The sequence below is a fragment of the Bidens hawaiensis genome, unplaced genomic scaffold, assembly GCF_021521415.1.
Source record: "Bidens hawaiensis isolate Kalapana, Puna unplaced genomic scaffold, B.hawaiensis_p1.1 tig00005142_1, whole genome shotgun sequence".
Classification (NCBI taxonomy): domain Eukaryota; kingdom Viridiplantae; phylum Streptophyta; class Magnoliopsida; order Asterales; family Asteraceae; genus Bidens; species Bidens hawaiensis.
The window spans coordinates 1,646,784-1,673,966 of record NW_027491327.1 but is presented as its reverse complement, the minus strand read 5'-3'; the positions used below and the strand labels follow the sequence as shown (position 1 = coordinate 1,673,966).

General features: G+C 38.9%; 1 protein-coding gene, 1 non-coding gene and 1 pseudogene across 3 annotated transcripts in view; 2 read left to right on the top strand and 1 right to left on the bottom strand.

Moving 5' to 3' along the window:
• The window catches only part of LOC143629028 (disease resistance protein Roq1-like), a 127,765-nt gene that overhangs the window by 73,010 nt on the left and 27,572 nt on the right, over positions 1-27,183 (bottom strand). The gene's annotated exons all lie outside the window — the stretch shown is intronic.
• On the top strand, positions 6,722-10,248 carry LOC143628977 (riboflavin biosynthesis protein PYRD, chloroplastic-like; annotated as a pseudogene). The gene is made up of 3 exons (XR_013152857.1): positions 6,722-7,128; positions 8,269-8,567; positions 9,475-10,248. The product of XR_013152857.1 is annotated as a riboflavin biosynthesis protein PYRD, chloroplastic-like (transcript).
• On the top strand, positions 26,882-26,953 carry TRNAC-GCA (transfer RNA cysteine (anticodon GCA)). Its single transcript has one exon. It is a non-coding gene; the product is annotated as a tRNA-Cys (tRNA).

Sequence of the window (27,183 nt, the reverse complement as noted above, 5' to 3'; positions counted from 1 at the left end):
TGCCTAATGCAGTTTGAACATTGTTTAGTCATCCACCAAAGAGTACAAAGTTAAAATATTTATTTTGCATTAGCTGATAATTATACACAAAGCCAACAACCAGAATCATAACAAAAGTAGGCTGCTGATGGCATTCAATTTAATGATATATTAGTTGTCACTTAGACCAAAAAGAAAACCGTCTGCGATCGGCATCACTACTGATCACCTTCTTCCATCCCTATGGGCTCCAGTGCTTTTAACTCATCGAGCGTACGATCTGCACATTGCGATAGAGCCACAACGTACGGGAACCATGTGTGTTCCAGCTCATGCACGGCCTTGAGAAACTTCTGGTGCGCCTCCGACTGATATAGGGGGACATTCTCCAACTTCACACCAGCTTTGCAAGATTCGTAACCTTTCTCGATGCCATAGTGAACCCCCGAGTCCCATAAGTTTGTCTGCACAGCCCCCAACGGTCCAAGATATTCACCACTTCTGTGCAGTCGGTTTATCACATACTCAAAGCCTTCCTGGATCAACCATTGTCGTTCAGACGAAACCTGCTGCAGTGAGTTCTCTAACTGCATACGCTCTTGCCTCCTGCCATCTTTCTCCAGCTCAAGCTCCTCATTAGCGCGCTTCAACTTATCCTGCAAATTTCAAGACCACAACTCGCTCTTAGTTTAAAAAAGATAATTACATTTATTAATTTGAAATTAATATTTATCAAAATGAATAATGAATTACCTCACCCGCAGCTCGGGCATCCTCCATTTCCTTTTTTAAGGCCTCGACCACCTTCCCCTGCTCGACCATCCGTTTCTTTAACTTCCTCACCTTCTTTACCTGTAAAGTCATTTTGAGTTGATACCTAGAGATCCGATCACGCAAACGGGCCTCCCTCTTCGCTTTCTTCTCATACCTTGTAACAAGATCTGGAACGGACCCAACGAGTTGGGTGAGACACCCTACCCGATCTAACACTTGCACATCATGCTTCTGATCCGTCTCATCGCTCGATTCTGAAAAAACAATCTTTTTTTCCTTGCTTGTCTGTAGTGTCATGACTAGATACATCTGCATCATCTGCATCATCCGACCGACTATTTTCACTAGAAGTAGAAACCACCACTGCATTCTCATCAACCTTCCTTCACTCTGAACACGAGGCCACATCATCCATTCTGGGACCCACCAACGGTTCTAACTTGGTCCCTGAACCAAAAGCCAAATTTGGCACTATTTCGGGCTCCCTCATGTGTGCAGAAGGAATCTCTACATCTCCCCTGCCAATATTAATATTAACATCACCTTGGATGTCCGACTGCACATGATTTGGGCCCGCTTCATGACAAATGCCTTTAGTTCTTTCCAAAATGTTGTCCTCGTTTTCGGCAAGTAAGCGACAAGTCAGTCTGACACCACCAAGACCCTTCCGCTCTATGTACTTGAGCAAACCTATTTCTGCAACACAAATCAAAGGGTCAGTCTTGGGAAATCAAACCTAAACCTCTCTGAGGACATGGTTGAGGATATGAATTCTTGGAGACGTAGAACTAAGGCTATTGACTTTTAGGGAGAAAGTAATACCCTAGGGCCTTCTCTCTACCTTATTTTTGGTCACATGACATTATGTTATTTTCTTTTCATATATACTGGGTAGTCTTTTTTGTATTTTATTCTTGGTATTTCAATATATATATATATATATATATTTTATTATTATTATTATTATTATTAGGACTATTGGTTTTTATTGGTCCCAAGTATTTCATTTTTGCCGGCGCTGGTCCCAACTATCACTTTAACTGCCAACGGTCCCAACTTTCACACATGTGTCTGCCACCAGTCCACGACTAACCGAGTACTAACTCCGTTATGTTTTAGCTGACGTGTCCATCCTACGTGTTAAAAAACGTTGACGTGGCTGCCTGCGTGTATATTAATAACAAAAATCCGTCTCCTCCTGTATATTAATAACAAAAAACCCTAAACCCAAATCGATATCTCCAATCGATCGACGATCAAGAACAACCCCAGATTAAAACCCTAATTCAATCATTGAATCGATCGAACAGGTTACAAAATCTGTTGTGGGCATAAAATTACATACAGGAGGAGACGAAATCACTTCAATTTCACTCACCCAATGACCCAAATGGTTGCCGTCACAGGTTGCGGCGGAGGAAACAGAAGGTCAGACGAAAGTCAACTCTCCATACTGGAGTTAATAATCGCAGCTTTCCGGAAATCAATGGCGGCGTGTCGGGTTGATGATCGGATGGACGAATCGAAACCTAAGTTCCGTCAAATGGAAATTGGTTGGCCGACAGACGTCCAACATTTGACTCACGTTACATTCGACCGGTTTCATGGGTTCCTAGGACTTCCGGTTGAGTTCCAGGTTGAAATCCCGTCTCGTGTTTCCAGTGCAAGGTATGTATGTATGTAATTTTATTTATTTGGGGGTTTTTAGTTAGAAATTAATGATATTATTATTTGTTTATGTATTTTTGTTATTAATATACACGCAGGCAGCCACGTCAACGTTTTTTAACACGTAGGATGGACACGTCAGCTAAAACATAACGGAGTTAGTACTCGGTTAGTCGTGGACTGGTGGCAGACACATGTGTGAAAGTTGGGACCGTTGGCAGTTAAAGTGATTGTTGGGACCAGCGCCGGCAAAAATGAAATACTTGGGACCAATAAAAACCAATAGTCCTTATTATTATTATTATTATTATTACTAAGTGCTATTATTAATTATATCACTGTTAAACGTTGATCGCTTTGTATATTTCCCTATACATGTGTTTTTTAGAGCTTAGGGTCTCTCTGGAAGCCACCTCACTATTCTATTGGATAGGGGTGCGGTGTGCCTATATCCCACCCTCCGCAGACCCTACTTATAGCTTTGCTATTGGTGGGAATGCCACTAGGTATGATTGATTGATTGATTGATAATCGGATGAATTGAAAATAGACACATTATACTGATATACAACACACAACAACATTTGATCTTGCTTACATATTTCAAATATACACATATACAAGTTAAGTGTGTTTATCCTTCCAGATTGCACGTGTTCTCATTATATAACTACTTTTTAACTAACTTTCAACTACCTAACAATGAAACTTAAGATACAATAATTAATAATTAATACTTAGGATATAATTATAAGGTGTATTGGTTTTTTATTAATTCCAACTATCATCTTTTGGTCGCTGCCCGGTCCCAACTAAGGAATTGGCTGCTAGCGGTCCCAACTTTTAACGTATCTATTCCCAACGGTCCGCAACTAACGGAATCCTAACGCTGTTACTTGTAGGTTGCCGGAAAAAACGATTTTGGCCAAGAAAGTCACATATTTCGCCAGTAAACTCAATTTGAACACCACGACCACCAACTGACTCATGACCAGCCGACCACCACCATTTGAGCACCACCAATCTATTCCCACAATGGTTTTAGAGTTCCGACGACCTTAATAATTGGGGTTTTTACTAGAAAAGGGTTCCTAAAGGTCCGATCTAAGGTTACAAAGATATTTGGGACGAAAATGTTGAGTTTTACCGAAAAAATGTGAGTTTTCCGGTGACTTACAAGTAACAGAGTTAGGATTCTGTTATGTGTAGACCGTTGGGAACAAATAAGTTAAAAGTTGAGGCCATCAGCAGCCAATTCGTTAGTTGGGACTGGCAGCGACCAAAAGATGATAGTTAGGATTAATAAAAACCAACACACCTAATTATAATATAGGAACAATTGCATATTTCCCCAAAGTCTATATTATAACAAACAAACAATATATGATACATATGCAAACCAACATTAACTAATATCATACCCTGGTCCCCATCCTTGAGTATAGGCTCGGCCTTCGCATACGGCCAGTTCCGACTCAAGCCAGCCATGATCAAAACATGCTCAGGAAGCGGTCTCGGCCTGGTCAGATGCTCCATCAACATTTTATACATATGCCCATCAACATTTTCACTCAAAGGATCAACCACATTCAACGGATCACCGTGCTCCCTCCAACGCAAGTTATAAGGCACGGCATCCTTAGACACCCAAAAAAAGCTGTTTTTCCAGTCTTTCAAATACTTTGGCACCGAACACATGCACCTGGGACTCACCCGCTTCTCCACGGTGTACCAGTCACCGTAGCGGGCGAGTTTAAAAAACCGACGAAACAAAGGGAGCGAGGGGTTGGTTCCAAGAGCCCGACAAGCGAGTTCGAAATGAGTGACTTTGATCAGACCAAGAGGTGCCAGCTGAGCAATGTGAAGGTGGTAATGTTTAAGGAAGTCTAGGAAGAACATGGAGAATGGGATGCGAAGGTTGGAGAACTCGAATTGTTTCGTGTAGACCGCAATGTATCCGTTGGGACAATCGGTTACATGGTGATCAGGTGAAGGTGCTGTGGGTTTGTAGTGTGGGCTGATGGAGTATTTTGAGCAGAATTGGTTAAGGAAGTGGTCTGTCACCTTGGAGTGGTGAAGATGCATGTCATGGGCTGACATTTTGAGTTTTTTAGTGAATTTGGAGGTGTGAAATAAAGGGTTTTTGAAGGGTATTGGGGAAGAACAAGAACATGAACAAGAACAAGTTTGATCTAGATGTATGATGATTAAGTTTCCTGAAATAGAGGCTGCATTTACATGTGAAATTGTTCTTGTTTACTAGAAATGGGTGGTGTTTTTAGTGAAAGTAGTTTACTTTATACCGACTTGCATAATCTTTAAACTTCAATTATTGCAGGAATCATATTTTTCTGTGTTAAATATAGATGTATTTGTTGTGTTTAAGGGTATAGTTGTCTTTTTATCCATACGGATCATACATGTAGCGGAGCCAGAAATTTTTTTTTATGGGTTTGAATTTTTCAAAGTTTTTGGGCCCAAAGTCATAATTAATAAAAAAGAGATCACATATTATAATTGTTTCTACGCATTTTCATGTTTTCAAAACAATTTATAACAAGCAAGAGCTCATTTTCAATATAACAAATGTAAGCAATATGTAGTCGTCACCCATTTAATTACGCAAAATCAAAGAAAGAGTCGTCGTGAGGTCTGGATCGATTGAAGACTCATCAAAGGAAGAGTCAGTCGGCCGGCCGTTGTTGTCTGGTTCAAGTGCGGCAGGTAAGGCGTTGGTTGAAGCCTTGAGACGAACTGGCGAAGACGACGAGACGGATGGTCGTTTAGTCAATAGAAACATAATTTGTCGGTTGCTAAGGCGATGGATGTTGTTTTTGTTCTTTTATTTAATTTTCACTTAGGTATTATGTTTAAGAATGTTAATTGAGTTGGGTTTACTAAACAATTCTATGAATAATTTGGACTTTTTTTTGTAATCTATATATGGGTTGTTATTGGTCAATTTATAATTTTTTTAGCAAATTTTAAAACTTTTTATATTTTATAAAAAAATATTTATTACTAAAAAAATTTTAACTGAAATTTTTATAATTAATGGATTCAGATACTTTTTTTAGAATGGCATTGGGTTCGCTCGTCAAAAAAGAATGGGTTCGCTCGTTGGTTAAATACCATAGGTTGTATGTAAACCGAAAAAAGACGGCGTTCGGTCGAACCCGGTCACCACAATTTGGCTCCGCCACTGCATACGTGTGATCTACTTAACTCGAATAACGAATCATGTAAAACCTAGAGGTGTAAACGAGCCGAGCCGAGCCGAGCCCGGCTCATTTCAAGTTGTTTTTCTAAAGCACGAGCTCTGCTTGTTAGTTGCTATTTTTTGGTTCGAGTTCGGCTTGTTTATCATTTATTAATTAATTTATATATTTTTTCTAATTTTGTTTATATTTGATAAAACCTTACACGAGCCAAAGCTCATTTGTGTAGTGTGAAACTAAAACATATAAGTCTAAAAAAGGTAAAACTAAAAAAATACATATGGCTCAACAAGCCAAAACGAGCTTCCCATACTAGGATCGAGTTGGGCTGGATAACTAAACGAGCTTACCACACAAGGCTCGAGCTGGAAAAGGCTCAGCTCGGCTCGTTTCTAGAGTTTTATTGATCCAAACTCAAGTAGCTCGTAAGAGGCCAGACTTGTTTTCACCCTAATAAATGAAACTACATTCCGGAATGTTGTAAGATCAAGACAAAAGCTAGTGGTTTGAATGGTGTACTGTTTAGGATTAAGTTTGAAAATAACTTATTAGCTTCTTGGTGTTTTCAAAAAGCAATTAGTTAAAAAACTTTTTACAATCACAATTCTTTTTTTATTTTAGTTTCTTAGAGGTTAAAAGCTGTTTTTTAAAAATCGTAAATCCTGACTTTTGAAAATAACTTTTTAAAAAAGCCAATAATGTTTTAAAACTCCCCAATCAACCAAATCAAGGTTGTAATAAAAAAATTTCTGATATAGCTAAGTTGGTCTAGCTTGTCTTGAGAGGATTGGTGTAGTTTCAAGGTATAGCTAGACATATTTTGTAAACGTTCCGTGGTGGTTTTGTTGGGTTATCTTGGTCGTCGGGCTAGTGTCTTGTTAGACCTGAATCGGCTATTTGGTGTGTGTTAATAAAATTTTGCTTTTGTTGGCCGTTCGAAAAATAAAAATAAAAAAATTCTGATTCTAATTTTATTAAGAACCAAACACCCCTACTCTGTCTTCAACCTTATTCACTTCTGATGCATCATCAAGATTTAAACCCCCATTCACTAATTTCTAATTTCATTCATACTAAAAACAATGTATGCACACACACTTCCAATTTCAAAATACACCACCAATCTCACAATCACAAACCCCTCATCTTACTTTCACTATCCAAACCCTAACCCTAACCCACCATCAACCCATTTCACTAAATTTCACTCTGTTTTCAAATTCAAACATGGGTTTTGCAATTCAGCCAAAAGGGTGTCTGAATCACCAAACAATTTGAGGAAACATGTGTGTTTAGCTGGAATTGGAATTGATGGGTTGCAGGGGAAAGATGATAATGATGATGGGTTTTATATAGAAGGTGTGTGGAGCTTGCTAAAAAAGCTGTTGAGTGTACTAGCCCTAATCCTATGGTGGGTTGTGTTATTGTTAAAGATGGCGAAATTGTTGGTGAAGGGTTTCATCCCAAAGCTGGCCAGCCTCATGCTGAGGTACTTGAATAGTTGAATTCATATATTGCTGACAAGTTTAATAATAAAAAAAAGTTTTTTTTAAACATTAAGTAACAAGATTTTGTTAGCTTTTGGATAGCTGCACTGAATTATAAAGGTTGGGCTTGTAAAATGTAAACGAACCGCGTGCGTTTTGTTAACTTTAAGAGGCTGTTTGGTAGTATCTTAACCATTCAGACTTAAGGCTACCTCTTAACCATTATAAGAGGTTATGAGCGAGGTAGCCTCTTAGTGACTGTTAAGAGGCTACCAAACAGCCCGAACATGAAGGATTAAACGGACGAGGTTTTCTTGTTCCTGTTCGTTCATTAAGAAAATGAACGTTAACAGTATAAACGAACGGTTCACAAGCGTACACAAACAAACATAGATGAAGGAGAATAACTGAGCTAATTAAAAGTAAATATGAATGATGTGGTGGGCCTAAAAAGTTATTAAAACAAGTAAATTGCAACGGGCCTAAAATTTTTTAATGAATATATTAACAAATGCAAGACACCCTGCATGTGGTGCGCGCATATAATGTATATATGTGTGAACCCTCGGGTGGGCAAAAGTGAAATTGCACTAATTTTGACGTTATTTTACTAATCTCGTGAAAATAATGTTAAAAGTGGCGGAAGGTTAATCAGGCATCATGTGGTGGCGTTGATAGCCGAAAGACAAGGGTACATGCACCAATCGACCGGTGTGCCGATGGTTGAGTGTTATGCGCCTTATGTCCAAGGCTTGATGCAAAACTACTATCGAGCCGGGGGTCTCACCGGAAGCAGCCTCTCTATTCCTACAGAGTAGAGGTAAGGCTGTCTACATCTTAACCTCCTCAGACCCTACCATAGCTTTGCTATTGGTGGGATATACTGAGTACGATGATGATGATGATTAACAAATGCAAATGAACGAACTTAAACAAATTCCATGTAGTTGGTTTGGATTATTAGTATGTGTGAGTTCAAGACGATCATCTAAACAACGAATCTTGATTGGATTACCTACCTTGCAGGTTACTAGCTAAAAACACAACATATCAGAATCTTTAGTCAAAATATATATGCACAAGGCTTAAAGTGTATTTAAGAGTTTTAATTTTATGCTCGAATATTATCTTTATGTTTGCAGGTTTTTGCTTTGAGATACGCGGGAGAATTAGCAGAGAATGCAACTGCATATGTAAGCTTAGAGCCGTGTAATCACTTTGGAAGAACACCTCCTTGTTCTGAAGCATTAATCAAAGCAAAAGTTAAAAAAGTGGTGGTTGGGATGGTTGATCCGAACCCGATTGTAGCATCACGGGGTGTTGCTAAATTAAGAGATGCAGGAATTGATGTTAATGTTGGTGTTGAAGAAGAAATGTGCAAGAAGCTTAATGAGGCGTGGATACATCAAATGCAAACCGGGAATCCTTTTGTTACGTTAAGGTAAGGTTTATGTTGTCTTTTAAGGTCATTGACTATTTTTCAGTTTAAAAAATGTGGCTATTTTGACCCATTTTTTTATTGGATCAGTTTTTATTGTACGGTGTGCATGGAACCCAAAAAACTGACCCCTAACCGATAAAACCGAAATGAAATAACTGAATTTAAACAAAACCAACGCTTTGGTTGTTTTTGTAAAAACTGAACCTTCGGTTTTGCATGTAATTGAAACTGAAAGACTGAATCGAACCGAAATAATGGATTTTCAAATTTTATCTTGAATTTAAACTTTAAAGTACTTTATAAGAATTTAATAAATAGTGCCCATCTATATTAGCCCAAATTATAATAATTAATTATTAACTTTTTTTTTTTACCAACAAAACTAACAAAAAGATTTAGGCACAAATTTTTGGTCCCAAGTTCTTTTATTTGGGCCCAAAAGTTTCACGCTCAAATGGTAAAACTGAAAATGAACCGAACCCGAACCCAAAGAAACCAAACAGTTTTCAAAAACTTAAAAACCAAAAACTTCGGTTTTTGGTTTGGTTTGAGCCAAAACCGACCCATGCAGACTTCTACTAACAGGTCAAACGAGTAAAGTAAACTCAGAAGAAAATAATAGCTGAAAGGAAATGGGTTGTTTTGGTTCGAATGGGTTGAAAGGCACACATGGTGGAAGTCGTTTTATTCAGAAAGTTGGATTTTTTAAATAAGATCATATTTAATCATTTAACATCAATTATTTATAAAAATTTGAAAGTTGTTTCATGGCAATCCCAATCGACCCGCCCATTTAGAGTCATACAAACAATTCCTTGTTTAGCCCGTTACTTAGCCACCCGTTTTGCACACTAGTTAACACTATAATTATCATGTAAATTTATATTCTTGCGATAATGTATTACAGATATTCACTCGCTATCGATGGTCGCCTCTCGAACGATATTGGGGAAGGATCCATGGAAGCCAGCGGATACTACTCAAAATTATTACAAGAGCACGATGCAGTTATAATTTCTTCAAAGTCATTAGAAAAACATCCACTTCCGGTATCCAAAGAACCAAAATCCAGCCAGCCGCTTTATATAATAATTGCAAAAAGTCCAAGTCCTGAGATCCAAATCCCCAAACATGAAGAATCAGCTTCAAAAGTCATTATATTTACAGACCAAAAGACGGTTGTGGGATCCGAACATGGGATCGAAACAGTTGTTTTAGATCAAATGAAGTTAACGACAATTTTGGAGAGTTTGAAAGGTCGAGGACTGTGCAGTGTGTTGTTGGATTTAAGAGGGGGGTTTGGTGACTTTGACGAGATCTTGAAGGGGGTTGACGGAAACTTGTTGCAGAAGGTGGTGGTTGAAGTGTTGCCAGTTTGGAGTGAAAGTATAGAAGATAATAAAGCACTTGAGGCAATAAAGATTAGTCGAAGAGCGGGTTTGAAGAATTTTGAACCTAAAAAAGATGGTAAAAGTGTATTACTCGAGGGTTACTTCTAATCGAAGATGATTAGTTCAAACTGGTGTCGCAAAGAAGCAGTTTTTGATCAAATATAAGTGGCGGGTGTGTTAATTATAAACCAAGAATTTGCCTACTTGAAATATTTAGTTTGATTTTTTGAGGTCAAAATAAGGACTTTAAAATGGAACTTACGAGTGTGATTCGCTTTGATGGCGCCATATTTAACAATCGAAGACTCTAATGATGCAGCGTGGACGTTGTAAAAACACGCCTAAACACATGATCCTAAAATGTCTAATCCAGTGAATGCTTGACTCATTGATTTAGATGCAATTATAATAGTCAATTTATGATCTTAAATAGTTTCTGGCCTTCTGCATTCTACCCTTTTTAAGATACATTTATTACAGATTTACAACATATATACGAATGCATTGCCTCGTTAGTTGCATGTATGATTGCATTTACAATGGCGTTCTACACGTCTACAATGGTCCTCTCACCGGGACCACATGATATCGCTATCCCGAAGATTTCTATGTAGCTTCTGGTCTTACTAATGATAACAATTTATAACCTCTCTTTAGTACCACAAGTTGTCACTGTCTTTGTTAATGATATTTACCTTTTGGATTGTTTTGTGTGTTGAATAATATTTTAGAATCAAATTAGCTGAAATAAACTTTTTTATATTATATTTTGTGCTACTCATTCTTGTACTTAATATTTATATGCTCAATAGATGTTAAACAAAAGAATATACATTAAACCTTTTTTTTCTTTCAAAATTTAGAAATAAATAATCATTTCATGTGTAGAGCAAAAGGTATTAAAGTAATTTTAGATTATAAAAAATTATAAACATATTTTCAAAATTGATTTTTCTACATATATACTCCAATAATTCTTAAACTAAAATGAAAAAATCACCTATTTTTATTTATTTAACTTTTCCTATTTGTCATTTTTTTTTCTTGTTCTTTACTAAAAGCATAAGTTTAATCAATTCATTCAAATATTATACTTATATTATATTAGTAGTTTACGGTTACGATAATAAAATATTAAACAAAATTAATTTTTCAAATGTCTGTTAATTTATGAAAACTTACTTTTGAGTACTACTTATAGAAAACTAAATTTCATTTTCATTTGTTGGTATAGACTTATATAATTTATTTTGCATTATTTTTTAATGCTATAAACTTATACTTTTTTTTTTTTCATTTTAGTGATTTAAATAACAATCTAGAGTTGTTGTTCCAAAAATGTTATATTTTGTGTTTTGTTGTTGCAAATTTGCATCTTTGTATAGGATAATTTTCTAGGTCACCAATCTTTTTATTTTTATACACCGCATGGTAGTACTTTGAACCCAACTATTCTAATATTTACGTGGAGTTGTCATTTACTTCGGTAATGCTTTTGTTTGTAATGTGATGCAATATCGCATACTTTGTTAGGTGAAGTATCATACTATCCTTAAGTACTGTCTCATGATTCACCTATTCTTCGTTAATGAGATATGCCCTGTTTTTTGTAAGGCATGCTTAGACTATGAGGAGCACACGGTATATTGTAAAGAGCTCCCAGGGTCTAAGTACCAACATAATAGGGATGCGCTCTTTGACATATTTAGGAGAGCCGTAATTTCTGTTAAGAAAGAAGCACCTGTGAATTTTGACCCGTTCGAGGGAAGATCATCTCTTGACTGGCTGACATTTTGATGTTTGAATGGATAGGAGGAAAACATACATGTGTGGATTTAAAAAGGGCTTCCCCTTTTATGGGCTTAGGGAGTAGTGGTTTCACAGTATGTCAAGCTATTTAAAAAATAGGCATGGTTATTTTAGCCTATATCTCCTCAATCATTGATTTTTGTTTAATAAACAAGCACCATGTCAGGGAAGCCGGCTAAGAAGGCAAAGCCCTAGCTGACACTTTTTTGGGTATGAAAACTGCAAAAAGTAAATGGGACTCATTTCAACCAATACAAATACAGCACGGGTAAACATGACTAAACTTAGCCTACAGCTCTAGTTCTTTTAGCCGGCATTCCTGACTCTTAGCCGGCTTCGAAATCCGTGTTTATTTACTTAGCCGGCTCATTATATTACCTCTTAACCGACTCCAACTTGGCTCGCAAGCTAAAACTTCATTTAGCCATCTTCCTTTCTTTCTCTTAGCCACCTAAATTAAATATTTTTACATATCAATTAAATATTTAGCCGACTTTAATGTTTTTCTCTTTTAGGTTGTTTTAGTCGTCCTCTTTTCTTCCTTTTAGCCGTATAAGTTTGGTCGTCATACTAAAAGCATTTTACCAAGTTAAATACTTAAACGACTAACAATTTTTTTCTTTACCAAGTTAAGTACTTAAACGACTAACAATTTTTTTCTCTATGGTCGTCTTCTTTTTTAGTGCATAAGTTTAGCCCCCAAAATTAAATAATTTTACCTACCTATTTAAATACCTAGTCGGCTTCCAACTTTCTCTTTCACTGAGCAGGCATGTGTTAGTCGCCAAAATTAAATGTGTAACCTAAATTAAATACTTAATCTACTTCCATTTTTTTTCTTTCTTAGTCGTCTTCTTTTTTTTTCCCCTCTTAGCCGACTTGTTTTAGCCACGATATTAAATGTGTTACTTACCAAGTTTAATTTTTTACCTAGCATTCTTATAAAACCATCTTTCCCCTATCAAAGTTTTTTAAATTTCTGCATGCTGTTGATTTGCTGGCTGTTGAATGCATTCCGTTTAATTGTATGAAACGTGCTTTACAAATATGGACAAATGTCTATACTATATATAAAGAGAATCCCAAAGACCTCTTAATTTTTAAGAGGTCCAACAAAAATTGCACAAACTTTATAAGTCTTAATGCGAGTCTTAACTTTTTTTTGGGGTAAAGATGTCTTTCTAACAATACTTATATCTTTGGCTACTTAATTTTATTCAACTTTAACTATATAAACAATATTTACATTTTTGGCCCCTTAAGTTAAACCAACTACTCCTCACGATTTTTAAACGATCATAACTAATGCATACGCTAATATTTAAAAAAATAAACTACACCATAAAAACGAGAATTTTATTCTCTTTAATTTGAGTATAGTACTGCTATACTTTGAAAATTTTAAAAAATTCACATGTTACGCGAATACGAGTTAGGACCGACAATCGGGTTCTGGCCGCGTTTAATATCGTCGGATTACACCAACACTGGTTAAGCGTTCGATGTCGGGTTACATGCGTACCGACATATGTTACGAGTCGGTTGCCGCGTTACACACGTACCAACGCTAGATTTCGTGCGGTCAAGCACGGGTTACCCATGTACCGAATCCGGTTACGTATCCGATGATGCGTTATGCGTTTATCGTCATCAAGTTACGCTCATACGGTACCGGCTATGTGGCCGACGTTGAGTTACATGTGTATCAACATCGGTTACAAGTTTGATATCGCTTTATGCGACCGGTGTGGGTTTTTGTGCGTTCCAGTGTTGGCTAACGCGCATAGCGACCATGCTACGCGTTCCAATGTTGTGTTTTGTTCATAGCGGGTCGATGAAGTGTTTCATGTCGCATTACGTGCATGCTAATGTCGGGTTGTGCGTGCCATATCAACCTATTCTGATCATTTGGAAAAAAACACCACCTAATTCTAACCTGTTTGAAAAATAGCACCAACCCATTTTGACACGTACATAATAACGCAATATATGTTTGTAATATTGCACGTACATAATTATGCATAAACAAAATAATTACACACCTTATACAATAATTATGCAATATATTTTCATAATTAAGCATGGCTATAATCACACATATTACACGCACAACACACCTAGGTTTAAAGAAAATCATTTTTATATCTTTGAAAAAAAGTAGTATAGCAAAAAAGCGTAGTTTGTTTTTTTAGAAAAAAAAATACTTATATAGTTTTTTTTAAAAAATGCTTGATTTTATGGTCTTGTTTTTTTATATGATAATTCCGTTTAGAAAAGTTATCAATGCTTTAAAAGTGGAAGAATTGTGCTTAATTTTGGTTCTTGTATAAGGAGGAGAAATGCAAATAAAATTCAATGGTTTAAGTAATTACAAGTGTTAAAACACATTAGAAATCTTACAAATAATTACAAGTTATGTCTTTATAACAAGCAACTGACTTAGGGGCTGTTTGACAAATACTGAACCATTAAGTGCTGAATGATTAAGAGGTCTGAATGATTAAGAGGCTCTGAGTCAGTAAGTGCTGAACCAGTAAGTGTTGTTTGGCTGGACATCCGAATGACTTTGCAGAATGACTATTTTACCCCTGTAAACTATTTTGTGTTGAATGAAATGTATTTGTTTAATTAGAGCTGTTAATAACTATACTAAGTGACCAAACTTTAATTATAAACCAACCAAAATACATCTTAAAACAAACTTTCATTATAACAACCAAATCCAAATTACACCAAAACCAAGCATATAACAAACTTATAACCAACCAAACCATAACTTTTAGCAACAAGCTCAAACCACACAAGTACAACCGAGACTGAACATCCAATCGTAACAAAATCTAAAACATATCCAAATATCAAACCAAAAACTAAAGGACCAACAAACAAATAGTGATCTTTAAGGTCTTCAAAATTTCACCGTACCTAGGCTACATATTTGAAAACCGTCTTTTTGCATCCATTTGAGCTTGTCCGTTGCCGTGTAAGCTTCAACGCATCTAGCTTATTTACAAGCCAACATAGCACAATTAGGATACATATTGTATAATAAGTTTATTTCAATATTTGTATCCCTTTATGATAGTAAACACCCTCTTTTGTTCATTAACTAAAATCAAAACAATGTATTGTCTACTAATCTTCCCGTTTGGTTTGTTATTTCAATTGCAAGTGTTACAAACACTTTGAAAAGTACCCTAACTAACGAATATAACATTTTAAAACCAAAGTATCATGTTTTGTTTAAAAATATTAGTTTTGGCAGCACTTATCTGCGCAGCTGTTGTAATGGCTGATTTTACCCGCTTAACGATCATGTTTTCCTTTGTTCTAAAATTGTGATAAAACTAGACTCAATAAAGTTTTCGACCCAAAAAGAATCACCTTAATCGGGTCAATGGTTTATTTTATATGATTTTTCAAAAAACAGGACAGATTCGTATATTAACCGAAAATTCAGCTTTAACCATTCTGCTATGCTGTTTTGCATTGCAGTTTTCACGTATTTATTGTCCATGTTATCTCTTATTACAAATATCTGTAGAAACTAGACTCAATGAGCTTTCCAACAATATAAAACACACCCCAAATAGACGTTTGGTTGATTTAATATGAATTTTCAAAGTTTGATAAAAATTAGTGTAAAAGCTGCGAAAATCATATAATTATTCTTCCCAAGTCGACCCATGTCACACCCGGCCCTGAGCGGCGGAAACAGCCGGGCGCGCACGAGTGGGGATTGATAATTAAGCACGGACCATTGCAAAACATTCAAAGATTTTTATTGCGCATGAGAAGTTTATTACAAACACATTACATTGTTCAAAGATTACAAAAAGAAACATCCAAGTATAAAACTGAAGATTTCCTCGCCATATCCCCTTGCGCGGCGGGTAACCGTGCGCATCGAGGGGATAAAACCAAAATCTTCCAAAAAGCTTGTTTTAGATGTTTAGCGTGTGGTGCTCTAAGTGTGACTCCATGCGCTACCTAGTTATCTCCTGAAAGACACGTAAAAACATTTGAATCAGTATAAACTGAGTGAGTTCACAAGTTTTAGTAACTCGATAAAATCATTCTGAAACATTTCTGGCAACATCATTAACATCTGCTTGGTAAAATCGTATTAACACAATTCTGACAATATTCTGATAAAAATCGTTCCGTGGGTTACGCGTGAACAAATTCTGGATACGGTGCTCGTCCATGTTAGTGGCGCAGCCACTACGAGCTAAAATAACGTAAAACCGTCCCGCGAGTTACGCGCAGACGTTTCTGGAAAACTATGCTCGTCTATGCAAAGAGGCATTGCCCCTACGAGCCAAGGATACTGTCCCGCGGGTTACGCGCGAACAATTCTGAGAAACTGTGCTCGTCCATGCAAAGAGGCATTGCCCCTACGAGCTAAGGATACCGTCCCGCGGGTTACGCGCAGACGTTGTGCCGGAAAACAAGGCGCTCGTCCATGCAAAGAGGCGCGACCCCTACGAGCGGGCTCAACCCCATAGTACTGCCCCATGCCAGGCACTCGTCCATGCAAAGAGGTGCGACCCCTACGAGTGGGCGGATCAAACCAGCAGTCCCTACCCTTAGAGTTCCAATGGTAAAGTGATCACTTACTCGAGTTCTAGCGCACATACATTGAAAACCTTAGATAACCGTTTGCATTGCTCATCATGAAACATAACTTAAACACATAATCGCTTTCATAGCTTGTAAGTATACCATGATAAAACATTATTTAAGTACGTGTCCCTCGCCCCGAAAGCAATTTAAAAACAGTGAAAACAGTGAAAATAGGGGCTGTGAGACTCACCTGAGGTTCTTGTTAAGGGATTAATCGAGATTCGGGTTTTCTTGGTGTTGGCCTCGGAATCGAAGGTCTAGAATACGATTAAATAACAAGTATATATATTAAGATCAAAAAAATAGGAGAATATAAGGGTTGGATAGTAGGTCTCAAGGTTATATTCTCGGCTTACCTAGTAACAGGATCGGAGCTGGAAACAACGGATGCTTGGGAAAGGATTAGTGCAAGTTTGTAGTTCTTTGAAGTGTGTTTTGGGTGATAATTTAGGCTACAAATTTATAGGCAAACTCAAGGGAACACAATCCCTTGCTTTAGGGGATTAAAATCTTTTCATATCTAAATGTAATGATGATAAAGTATGGAAGTTATTATTATTTACTTAAGAGTGGAGTGGTGGATAAAAGATTTTGATTTGATTTGGACAGAACATGCAGATCTGGGGTTGGTGAGAATAGGGTGGCTGACAGTTGACTTTTCATGTTACAGTGTGCTTTTTCAGGTACTTTTGTCAGTGTACAGTAAAAAGTGGAAAATCTCTGAAACACGCTACTGTTTCCTTTCGGGCGGGAGTAATCTCCTTAACTGGAGAATAGACCAAGTGTTCTGCGCGTATAACTTGGTGCGCATAGCTTTCTGCGTATAGGACATGTCTTTGCTGCGGGTAGGTGCGTAACCTTCTCGCAGTTAGGGACATTTGAGTTTCATTTGTAGATTCTCCAGGTGGTCTTGGTATTTCAACATAGTGATCAGTCATGTTGAAGTCAATTCCATCTTGGAGCTTCAGACAAACTAGCTCTCAACGTTCCCGCCATGCGGGTAGGTTAGTTCCCTTCCGCACGCGCATAAACGATGTAGGATGCACCCGCCTTAGCATCATGCGGGATGGTCAACCCATAGACAACATAATGTTTAAGTTGCATGAAAACATAAAGCCAAATCATTCACGCATGGCGCATATAACATATGCTCACGCTGGTTCTTAACATGGTGCGCTCGCGCAGGTTGCACATAACAACTGCACGCGCTGACTAACATGGCGCGCTCGCGCAGGGCGCACATAACAACTGCACGCGCTTAATATTTACAATCACCTAATTATTAGGTTGATTACTTAGCTTATGGGTTTGGGAAAATTACCGGTTGTCACATTCTCCCCTCGTTAAACGAATTTCGTCCCGAAATTTAGGAGACGTTGCTGGCAGAAGCCATGTTCTGAAAGAGGTGTGGGTATTTCATGCGCATCTGATCTTCTCTTTCCCAAGTGAATTCAGGCCCACGCCTCGAGTTCCATTGAACCTTTACTAACTTGATTTTGCTCCTGCGTAACTTTTGTTCTTTCCAATCGGTTACTGCTATAGGTTCTTCTACGAAGTGCAGCTGTTTGTCGATGTGAATCTCTTCCATCGGCAAAATTAACGTTTCGTCAGATAAGCACTTTTTGAGGTTGGACACATGAAACGTATCATGAACTCCACTGAGTTCGGCGGGTAGACGGAGTTTATAAGCAACTGGACCGATCCTCTCCAGGATCTCAAATGGTCCAATGTAGCGCGGATTTAGTTTTCCTCGCTTACCGAAACGGGGGACTCCCTTCCATGGAGAGACTTTCAATAGTACTTTATCCCCTACTTGAAACTCCAACGGTTTCCTTCTCATATCAGCATAACTTTTCTGTCTGTCGCGTGCTGCCTTAAGGCGATCCCTTATCTGAAAAATCTTGTCTGTTGTTTCTTGGATCACTTCCGGACCAGTCATTTGCTTGTCGCCCACTTCAGCCCAACACAGTGGGGATCTACACTTGCGCCCATACAAAGCTTCGAACGGCGCAGCCTTGATACTTGTGTGATAGCTATTGTTGTAAGAAAATTCAACCAATGGGAGATGAGTATCCCAGCTACCGTCGAAATCGATTGCGCACGCGCGTAGCATATCTTCCAATGTCTGGATTGTTCGCTCGCTTTGCCCATCCGTTTGAGGATGATAAGCTGTACTCATATCAAGGCGAGTACCTAGAGCTCCTTGTAACGATCTCCAAAACCTTGATGTAAACCGACTATCTCGATCAGAAATGATGGACACTGGGACTCCATGTTTTGAAACTACTTCTCGAATATACAATCGGGCTAACTTTTCCATCTTATCGGTTTCCTTGATCGGCAGGAAGTGCGCTGACTTAGTTAGCCGATCCACAATAACCCATATTGTGTCATAACCCCCAGGTGTCCTTGGCAGTTTGGTGATGAAGTCCATAGAGATTTGTTCCCACTTCCACATGGGAATTTCTGGCTGTTGAAGCAACCCTGATGGTTTCTGATATTCAGCCTTTACCTTCGAACACGTCAGGCACTTACTGACATGTGTCGCGATGGCGCCTTTAAGATTGGGCCACCAATACAACATTTTAACATCTTGGTACATCTTGTCTGCGCCAGGATGTACGGAATACCGCGTCTTGTGAGCTTCGTTCAATACTTGCTCGCGCAATCCTCCCTTGAGAGGGACCCATATGCGGTTAGCGAAATATAGATTGCCGTTCTCTTTCAGTTCCAAACTCTTAATCATTCCCCCAAGGGCTTCGTTTTTAACAAACTCTGGTTTCAAGGCTTCTTGCTGAGCGTCTCGGATGCGGGTAGAGAGATCTGCGTGAATGGTCAACCTTAGAGCCTTGACTCGTAGCGTTTTTATTCGCTCCTTCCTACTTAGCGCGTCTGCCACCACATTCGCCTTTCCAGGGTGGTATTTTATTTCACAATCATAATCGTTCAACAATTCAACCAATCTTCGTTGCCTCATGTTTAAATCCTTTTGATCAAATATATGTTGAAGGCTCTTGTGATCCGTAAAGATTATACACTTTGTACCATAGAGGTAATGGCGCCAAATTTTTAGCGCGAAGACAACCGCTCCAAGTTCCAGATCATGCGTTGTGTAGTTCTTTTCATTGGTCTTAAGTTGGCGCGAGGCATACGCTATGACTTTGTCTCGCTGCATAAGGACACATCCGAGTCCTTGATGTGAAGCGTCGCAGTAAACGACGATGTCATCTGTCCCCTCGGGCAGAGATAGAATTGGCGCACTACATAACTTCTGCTTCAACATTTGAAACGCTGCTTCCTGGTTTTCGCCCCAAACAAACATCCTGTCTTTCTGAGTTAGCGCGGTCAGAGGTAGAGCTATCTTGGAGAAGTTCTCAATGAAGCGTCGATAGTAGCCAGCTAGTCCTAGGAATTGCCTCACCTCAGTTGGGGTTTTTGGCGCTTCCCAGTTTTCGATGGCCTTGACTTTGGAAGGATCAACGTGAATTCCTTTCTCGTTTACAACGTGACCGAGGAAGTGAACTTCTCTAAGCCAAAATTCGCACTTGGAAAACTTCGCATACAACTTTTCTTTCCTTAACAATTCCAAAATCAATCTCAGGTGTTGCTCATGCTCGGCCTTGGTCCGAGAGTAAATCAAAATATCATCTATAAACACAATCACAAACTTGTCCAAGTATGGTTTGCACACACGGTTCATCAGATCCATGAATATAGCCGGCGCATTAGTTAGCCCGAAAGGCATCACTAAGAACTCATAATGGCCATATCTAGTTCGGAAGGCTGTCTTTGGCGCGTCTCCCTCATGGACCCTAAGTTGGTGGTATCCTGACCGTAGATCTATCTTCGAATAATAACTGGATCCCTGCAACTGGTCAAATAAGTCGTCAATCCTCGGTAAAGGGTACCGATTCTTGACTGTCAGCTTGTTCAGCTCCCTGTAGTCAATACACATTCTGAACGAACCATCCTTCTTCTTTACAAACAGTACTGGAGCTCCCCAAGGTGAGAAACTTGGGCGAATGAAACCTTTATCCAATAGTTCCTGTAACTGATTGGATAGTTCTTGCATCTCAGATGGAGCTAATCGATAAGGCGCTCGTGCTACTGGCGCAGCTCCTGGGACCAAATCGATGCGAAATTCGACTTGTCGCGGCGGCGGTAATCCGGGCAGATCTTCAGGAAAAACTTCTGGAAATTCGCGCACTACCGGTAAGTCTTCAATTCTTCGCTCATCTTTCTTCTCTACTACATGCGCCAGGAAGGCGTAGCACCCTTTCCTTAGGCACTTACGCGCCTTTAGGCACGAAATCAGTTTCGTCGCAACTCCCTTTCTTTCCCCTTGGATCATCAAAGTTTCTCCGTTCAACAGTGGAATCCGAACCTACTTCTCATGACAAACAATCTCCGCGAGATTCTCGACCAACCAATCCATACCTACCACAATATCGAAACTTCCCAAATCTATTGGCAACAAGTTTATATTAATACACATTGCTCAGTCCTTTCATTCGCGCATAACTGCCTACCATTGGCTAGTTCTATAGTATAAGGTTTGTCTAGCCTACTGGTCGCTAAGCCCAGGGAGTTTTTAAACTCATGGGATATAAAACTTAGGTCAGCGCCAGTATCAAATAAGACAGATGCATAATGACCGTTAAGCAAAAACGTACCGGTTACCACATTCGGCTCTTCCTTTGCTTCACCCGCGCCGATCACAAAAGCTCTCCCGCGAGCTTGGTTTCCTTTCTGTGGGCAATCCCGACTGAAGTGTCCAGGCTTCCCGCATGCGTAGCAGCTGTCGCTCGATCCAGCTTCTCTGATGCGACAATTCATCGCCTTGTGTCCTGGTCTGCCACATTTGGCGCATTCGATTTTTGCGCATTCACCCTCGTGGTGATACTTGCATTTGCTGCACCATGGGCGAGGCCCGCTGTATCCTTTTCTTGATGGTTCCGCGGCTTGAATCGCGTAAACCCTTGTGCTTTCCTGCTTCTTGGGCGGTGGTTGCTTGAAGTCTGACCCTCGGTGGGCGTTCCATTTCCTCTTGGAGTCGGAGGTTCGCTGCTCGTTCAAGCGGGTGGTCAACATACCCGCACGAACCGTATCCCTTGTAAGGGTGATGGCTCGCGCAACCGCCTCGTCAAAGGTCGGAGGTGCGGCGGCGTTGAGCGGGACTCTAACGACAGGAGGTAACCCAAAGATGTACCTCTCGATTTTCTTTTCTTCTGTGTTTGCCATGTCTGGCACCAGCTGGCAAAGCTCGTTGAAACGATTGGTGTAGGCATCGATATCCGTTCCTACCATGGTGTGGTTCCAGAATTCTTGTTGCAAGCTCTGAATTTCTGCGCGAGAGCAGAACTTTCTCATCATCATTTCTTTCAATTCTTCCCATGTCTTGTGAAGAGCAACTTCTCGCCCCAAAGTCTTTACTTGGAGCTTCCACCAAGACGAAGCTGCTTCTTGGAACATGCAGGTCGCGTAAAGGACCTTCTGGTTTTCACTACATCCGCTGATGGAGAGAACGGTCTCCATCTTGTCAATCCAATTGTAGAGCCCAATGGCTCCTTCGGTGCCTTTGAACGGCCAAGGCCTACAGGCCATGAATGTTTTATAGGAGCATCCTTTGTTCAAGGCTCCTGATTCGGGTTCTGGGGTCTCGTTCTCTTGGCGACCCTGACTAGATTCGGCCTTGCTGGCCTCATGCGTTGCAATCGCCTGCGCGATTATTTCTGCGAGCTCCTCGGGTGTCATGGTAATTCCCTTGGCTCTGGTTGGAGGCATTCTTTTCATAAAAAGAAAATATAACAAACTTAGCGCATGTACTCAGAGCACATAATGTTCTTATCTCTAGACACTGTGACCCGTGTTCCTAAGTGCGTGTGTGATTTTTCTTTTGAAAATATTCTTTTGAAAATATTCTTTGAAAAATATTTCATGCGATTCCCCAAAGGTTATAGTCTAGGTTAAAAACTTCTTTTCCTAGTTCGCTATAACCAGTGCTCTGATACCAATCTGTCACACCCGGCCCTGAGCGGCGGAAACAGCCGGGCGCGCACGAGTGGGGATTGATAATTAAGCACGGACCATTGCAAAACATTCAAAGATTTTTATTGCGCATGAGAAGTTTATTACAAACACATTACATTGTTCAAAGATTACAAAAAGAAACATCCAAGTATAAAACTGAAGATTTCCTCGCCATATCCCCTTGCGCGGCGGGTAACCGTGCGCATCGAGGGGATAAAACCAAAATCTTCCAAAAATCTTGTTTTAGATGTTCAGCGTGTGGTGCTCTAAGTGTGACTCCATGCGCTACCTAGTTATCTCCTGAAAGACACGTAAAAACATTTGAATCAGTATAAACTGAGTGAGTTCACAAGTTTTAGTAACTCGATAAAATCATTCTGAAACATTTCTGGCAACATCATTAACATCTGCTTGGTAAAATCGTATTAACACAATTCTGACAATATTCTGATAAAAATCGTTCCGCGGGTTACGCGTGAACAAATTCTGGATACGGTGCTCGTCCATGTTAGTGGCGCAGCCACTACGAGCTAAAATAACGTAAAACCGTCCCGCGAGTTACGCGCAGACGTTTCTGGAAAACTATGCTCGTCTATGCAAAGAGGCATTGCCCCTACGAGCCAAGGATACTGTCCCGCGGGTTACGCGCGAACAATTCTGAGAAACTGTGCTCGTCCATGCAAAGAGGCATTGCCCCTACGAGCTAAGGATACCGTCCCGCGGGTTACGCGCAGACGTTGTGCCGGAAAACAAGGCGCTCGTCCATGCAAAGAGGCGCGACCCCTACGAGCGGGCTCAACCCCATAGTACTGCCCCATGCCAGGCACTCGTCCATGCAAAGAGGTGCGACCCCTACGAGTGGGCGGATCAAACCAGCAGTCCCTACCCTTAGAGTTCCAATGGTAAAGTGATCACTTACTCGAGTTCTAGCGCACATACATTGAAAACCTTAGATAACCGTTTGCATTGCTCATCATGAAACATAACTTAAACACATAATCGCTTTCATAGCTTGTAAGTATACCATGATAAAACATTATTTAAGTACGTGTCCCTCGCCCCGAAAGCAATTTAAAAACAGTGAAAACAGTGAAAATAGGGGCTGTGAGACTCACCTGAGGTTCTTGTTAAGGGATTAATCGAGATTCGGGTTTTCTTGGTGTTGGCCTCGGAATCGAAGGTCTAGAATACGATTAAATAACAAGTATATATATTAAGATCAAAAAAATAGGAGAATATAAGGGTTGGATAGTAGGTCTCAAGGTTATATTCTCGGCTTACCTAGTAACAGGATCGGAGCTGGAAACAACGGATGCTTGGGAAAGGATTAGTGCAAGTTTGTAGTTCTTTGAAGTGTGTTTTGGGTGATAATTTAGGCTACAAATTTATAGGCAAACTCAAGGGAACACAATCCCTTGCTTTAGGGGATTAAAATCTTTTCATATCTAAATGTAATGATGATAAAGTATGGAAGTTATTATTATTTACTTAAGAGTGGAGTGGTGGATAAAAGATTTTGATTTGATTTGGACAGAACATGCAGATCTGGGGTTGGTGAGAATAGGGTGGCTGACAGTTGACTTTTCATGTTACAGTGTGCTTTTTCAGGTACTTTTGTCAGTGTACAGTAAAAAGTGGAAAATCTCTGAAACACGCTACTGTTTCCTTTCGGGCGGGAGTAATCTCCTTAACTGGAGAATAGACCAAGTGTTCTGCGCGTATAACTTGGTGCGCATAGCTTTCTGCGTATAGGACATGTCTTTGCTGCGGGTAGGTGCGTAACCTTCTCGCAGTTAGGGACATTTGAGTTTCATTTGTAGATTCTCCAGGTGGTCTTGGTATTTCAACATAGTGATCAGTCATGTTGAAGTCAATTCCATCTTGGAGCTTCAGACAAACTAGCTCTCAACGTTCCCGCCATGCGGGTAGGTTAGTTCCCTTCCGCACGCGCATAAACGATGTAGGATGCACCCGCCTTAGCATCATGCGGGATGGTCAACCCATAGACAACATAATGTTTAAGTTGCATGAAAACATAAAGCCAAATCATTCACGCATGGCGCATATAACATATGCTCACGCTGGTTCTTAACATGGTGCGCTCGCGCAGGTTGCACATAACAACTGCACGCGCTGACTAACATGGCGCGCTCGCGCAGGGCGCACATAACAACTGCACGCGCTTAATATTTACAATCACCTAATTATTAGGTTGATTACTTAGCTTATGGGTTTGGGAAAATTACCGGTTGTCACAACCCAGCCTTTCATTGCAGCCCCAAATCATGTTTCAATAAAAATCATACCTGTTTGTGCTTGGAATCGGGCTGAAATCGAGCAGGGATGGTGGTGTTGTGTCACCTGATGAGAGGAAGGAAGGAAGGAGCGATGGTTGTTGTCGGGGTAATTTGGTCTCTTTTTCATTCAGCGACATTCCAAATCTGAATCGCTAAGAGGCTTACTGAACCATTCAGATGTGTTCTTTTCATGAAACAAACAATCTGAAGTCTGACCGAATCAGACTTCAGCCCATTCAGACCCCAAACAAACACACACTTACTTAACTCTTTGGTTGAATAAAGTTTTAGAATTAATCCATCGGCACGATTAAGTTATATGTTTGATATTTATGATAATAAATTGTAAAGTTGAGCCAAATTGTGCAAGCAAACAATCTCAAGTTTAATTTAGCGCCTACCCAAGCCAGCTTTGAATGAAGTTCGAGTCCAATTCGAGCTAGCCTTGGTTTGGATCATATTAGTTCATTAACAACCTTTAAATATTATTACCCGCCGCATCGCGCGGGCACACTACTAGTTACTTATGGTTATTTAATATCTTTAATTTCAAAAAAGTGTGATCATCAAAATATTATACGATTATCCTATAAGGCGTCTATATTTACTGATCCAATCTGAATGATTTGGATATAAAGTTTTTTTTTTGGAACTACTTCAAAAAATATATTTGAAACTTAGTTGGTTGCTTTTAAGAAATCGGTGTTGGTTCATTGGTCCAGAAACCGAAATGTGTTTATGTTTCTTAATTCTCAATATTAATGAACATTTTCGGTTTTTTAGTATCTACATATATATAATATTTTTAAGAACGATGTTTAACATATAAAATTTTTAAACGAAGAAAAATGGATACGATGTAGTAAAAAGTATAAGACCCTGGTAGTATGAAGAAAGTTTTATAACTTTTATAAGAATATTAGATAAAAAAGTAAAAAAATTGGTAAGCAAACACATCTAATATGGCGATTAAATTTATGCGGCTACAAGGGAGAAAAAAAGACGGCTAAGAGAGTAAAACATGAAAGTCAGCTAAATATTTAATTTAGGTAAAAGTATTTAATCTAGGCAGCTAAAAGAACACAAGAAGACGACTAGGTGAATTTTTAGCCCGCGAGTCGAGTTGGAGCTGGCTAAGAGGTAAAATAATGCCGACTAAGTGAATAAACCGAATCTCAAAGCCAGCCAAGATTCAGGGATGCCAACTAAAAAACTAAAGTTGCAGGCTTAATTTAACTATGTTGACATGTGTTGTATTCGTATTGGTTAAAAATGGGTCTCATTTACTTTTTACAAGTTTATGTGCCCAAAAAATTCCGTCTTAGCCGGCTTCCCTTCCCTAACATGGTGTTTGTTTATTGGATTAAAAATCAATGATTGAGGATATATAGGCTAAAATAGCCATGCCTAATTTGGAAAAAATTTTATCAACTTTATATATCCTGGTTTCCCTCTTTGGGACCACAAGTTGTCCCTATCTAGGCAATTTATACGGGGCCTTCTAGGCCCTAATAATGATAGCGACCTATAACCTCTTTTTAGGATCACAAGTTGTCATTGTCTCTGTCAATGATATTTGTCTTTTGAATTGTTTTGTTGTTTCCGAAATGTTACCCATACAAGTTTGTATCATTTTCTTCTTTTTTTTAGCTTTGTGAATATATGATTTGGCCACATTAAGCTCCCTTTTTCTACAGGAATATTGATTTTAAGTGCTTTTAGTCTTTCATAGATGGCTGTATTTTCTTAAGAATTTTCAATGATTTTCAATTATATGTGTTATGAAATATGCTTATAAAAGTTAGATACACAATATATATCTTACAACCAATTATTAGTACATTATTAGTTTGATGATTGTTAGGTACTTTTAGTATATGTATAAAATAAGTAAAATAATACTGGTTTGTTTATTCTTTTTCTATTTTTTTTAAAGAAAATTTGTTCGTGGAATCAAATCCGGCTTGGTGTTTAGGAGACTTCATTTCTGCACTCAATTTTTTAACATGAACACTTTTGATGCTTGAGAAAATGAATCTTTTAAGGACATTGAAATTGACAAAAATAATACTTAGTATTAACGTATTGATTTTTTCTTGCAACTATTTCAAGGTTGAGCAACACTCAATAAGGAAATAAATTCAGTTATAAAATATAAGATGGGTTCATAGCTCAGTGGTAGAGCAATTGACTGCAGATCAGTAGGTCACCGGTTCGAACCCGGTTGGGCCCTTACTTTTCAGCCCTTTTTATTAAAGTTATTTTTTTAGGAGACTTTTAAATACTTTACTACTAAGAATTGAAGTATAAATTTCCATTTTTACAAGAAAGAAAGCTGTAGGTCACAAACAATACTTATTATATACTTGTAAATCATGCAATATAATTTTTTTACTTAAACACCTTAAATTAATATAATAAAAGGAAGAGGTATAGTTTAATAATTTAAAATATAAAAAAATC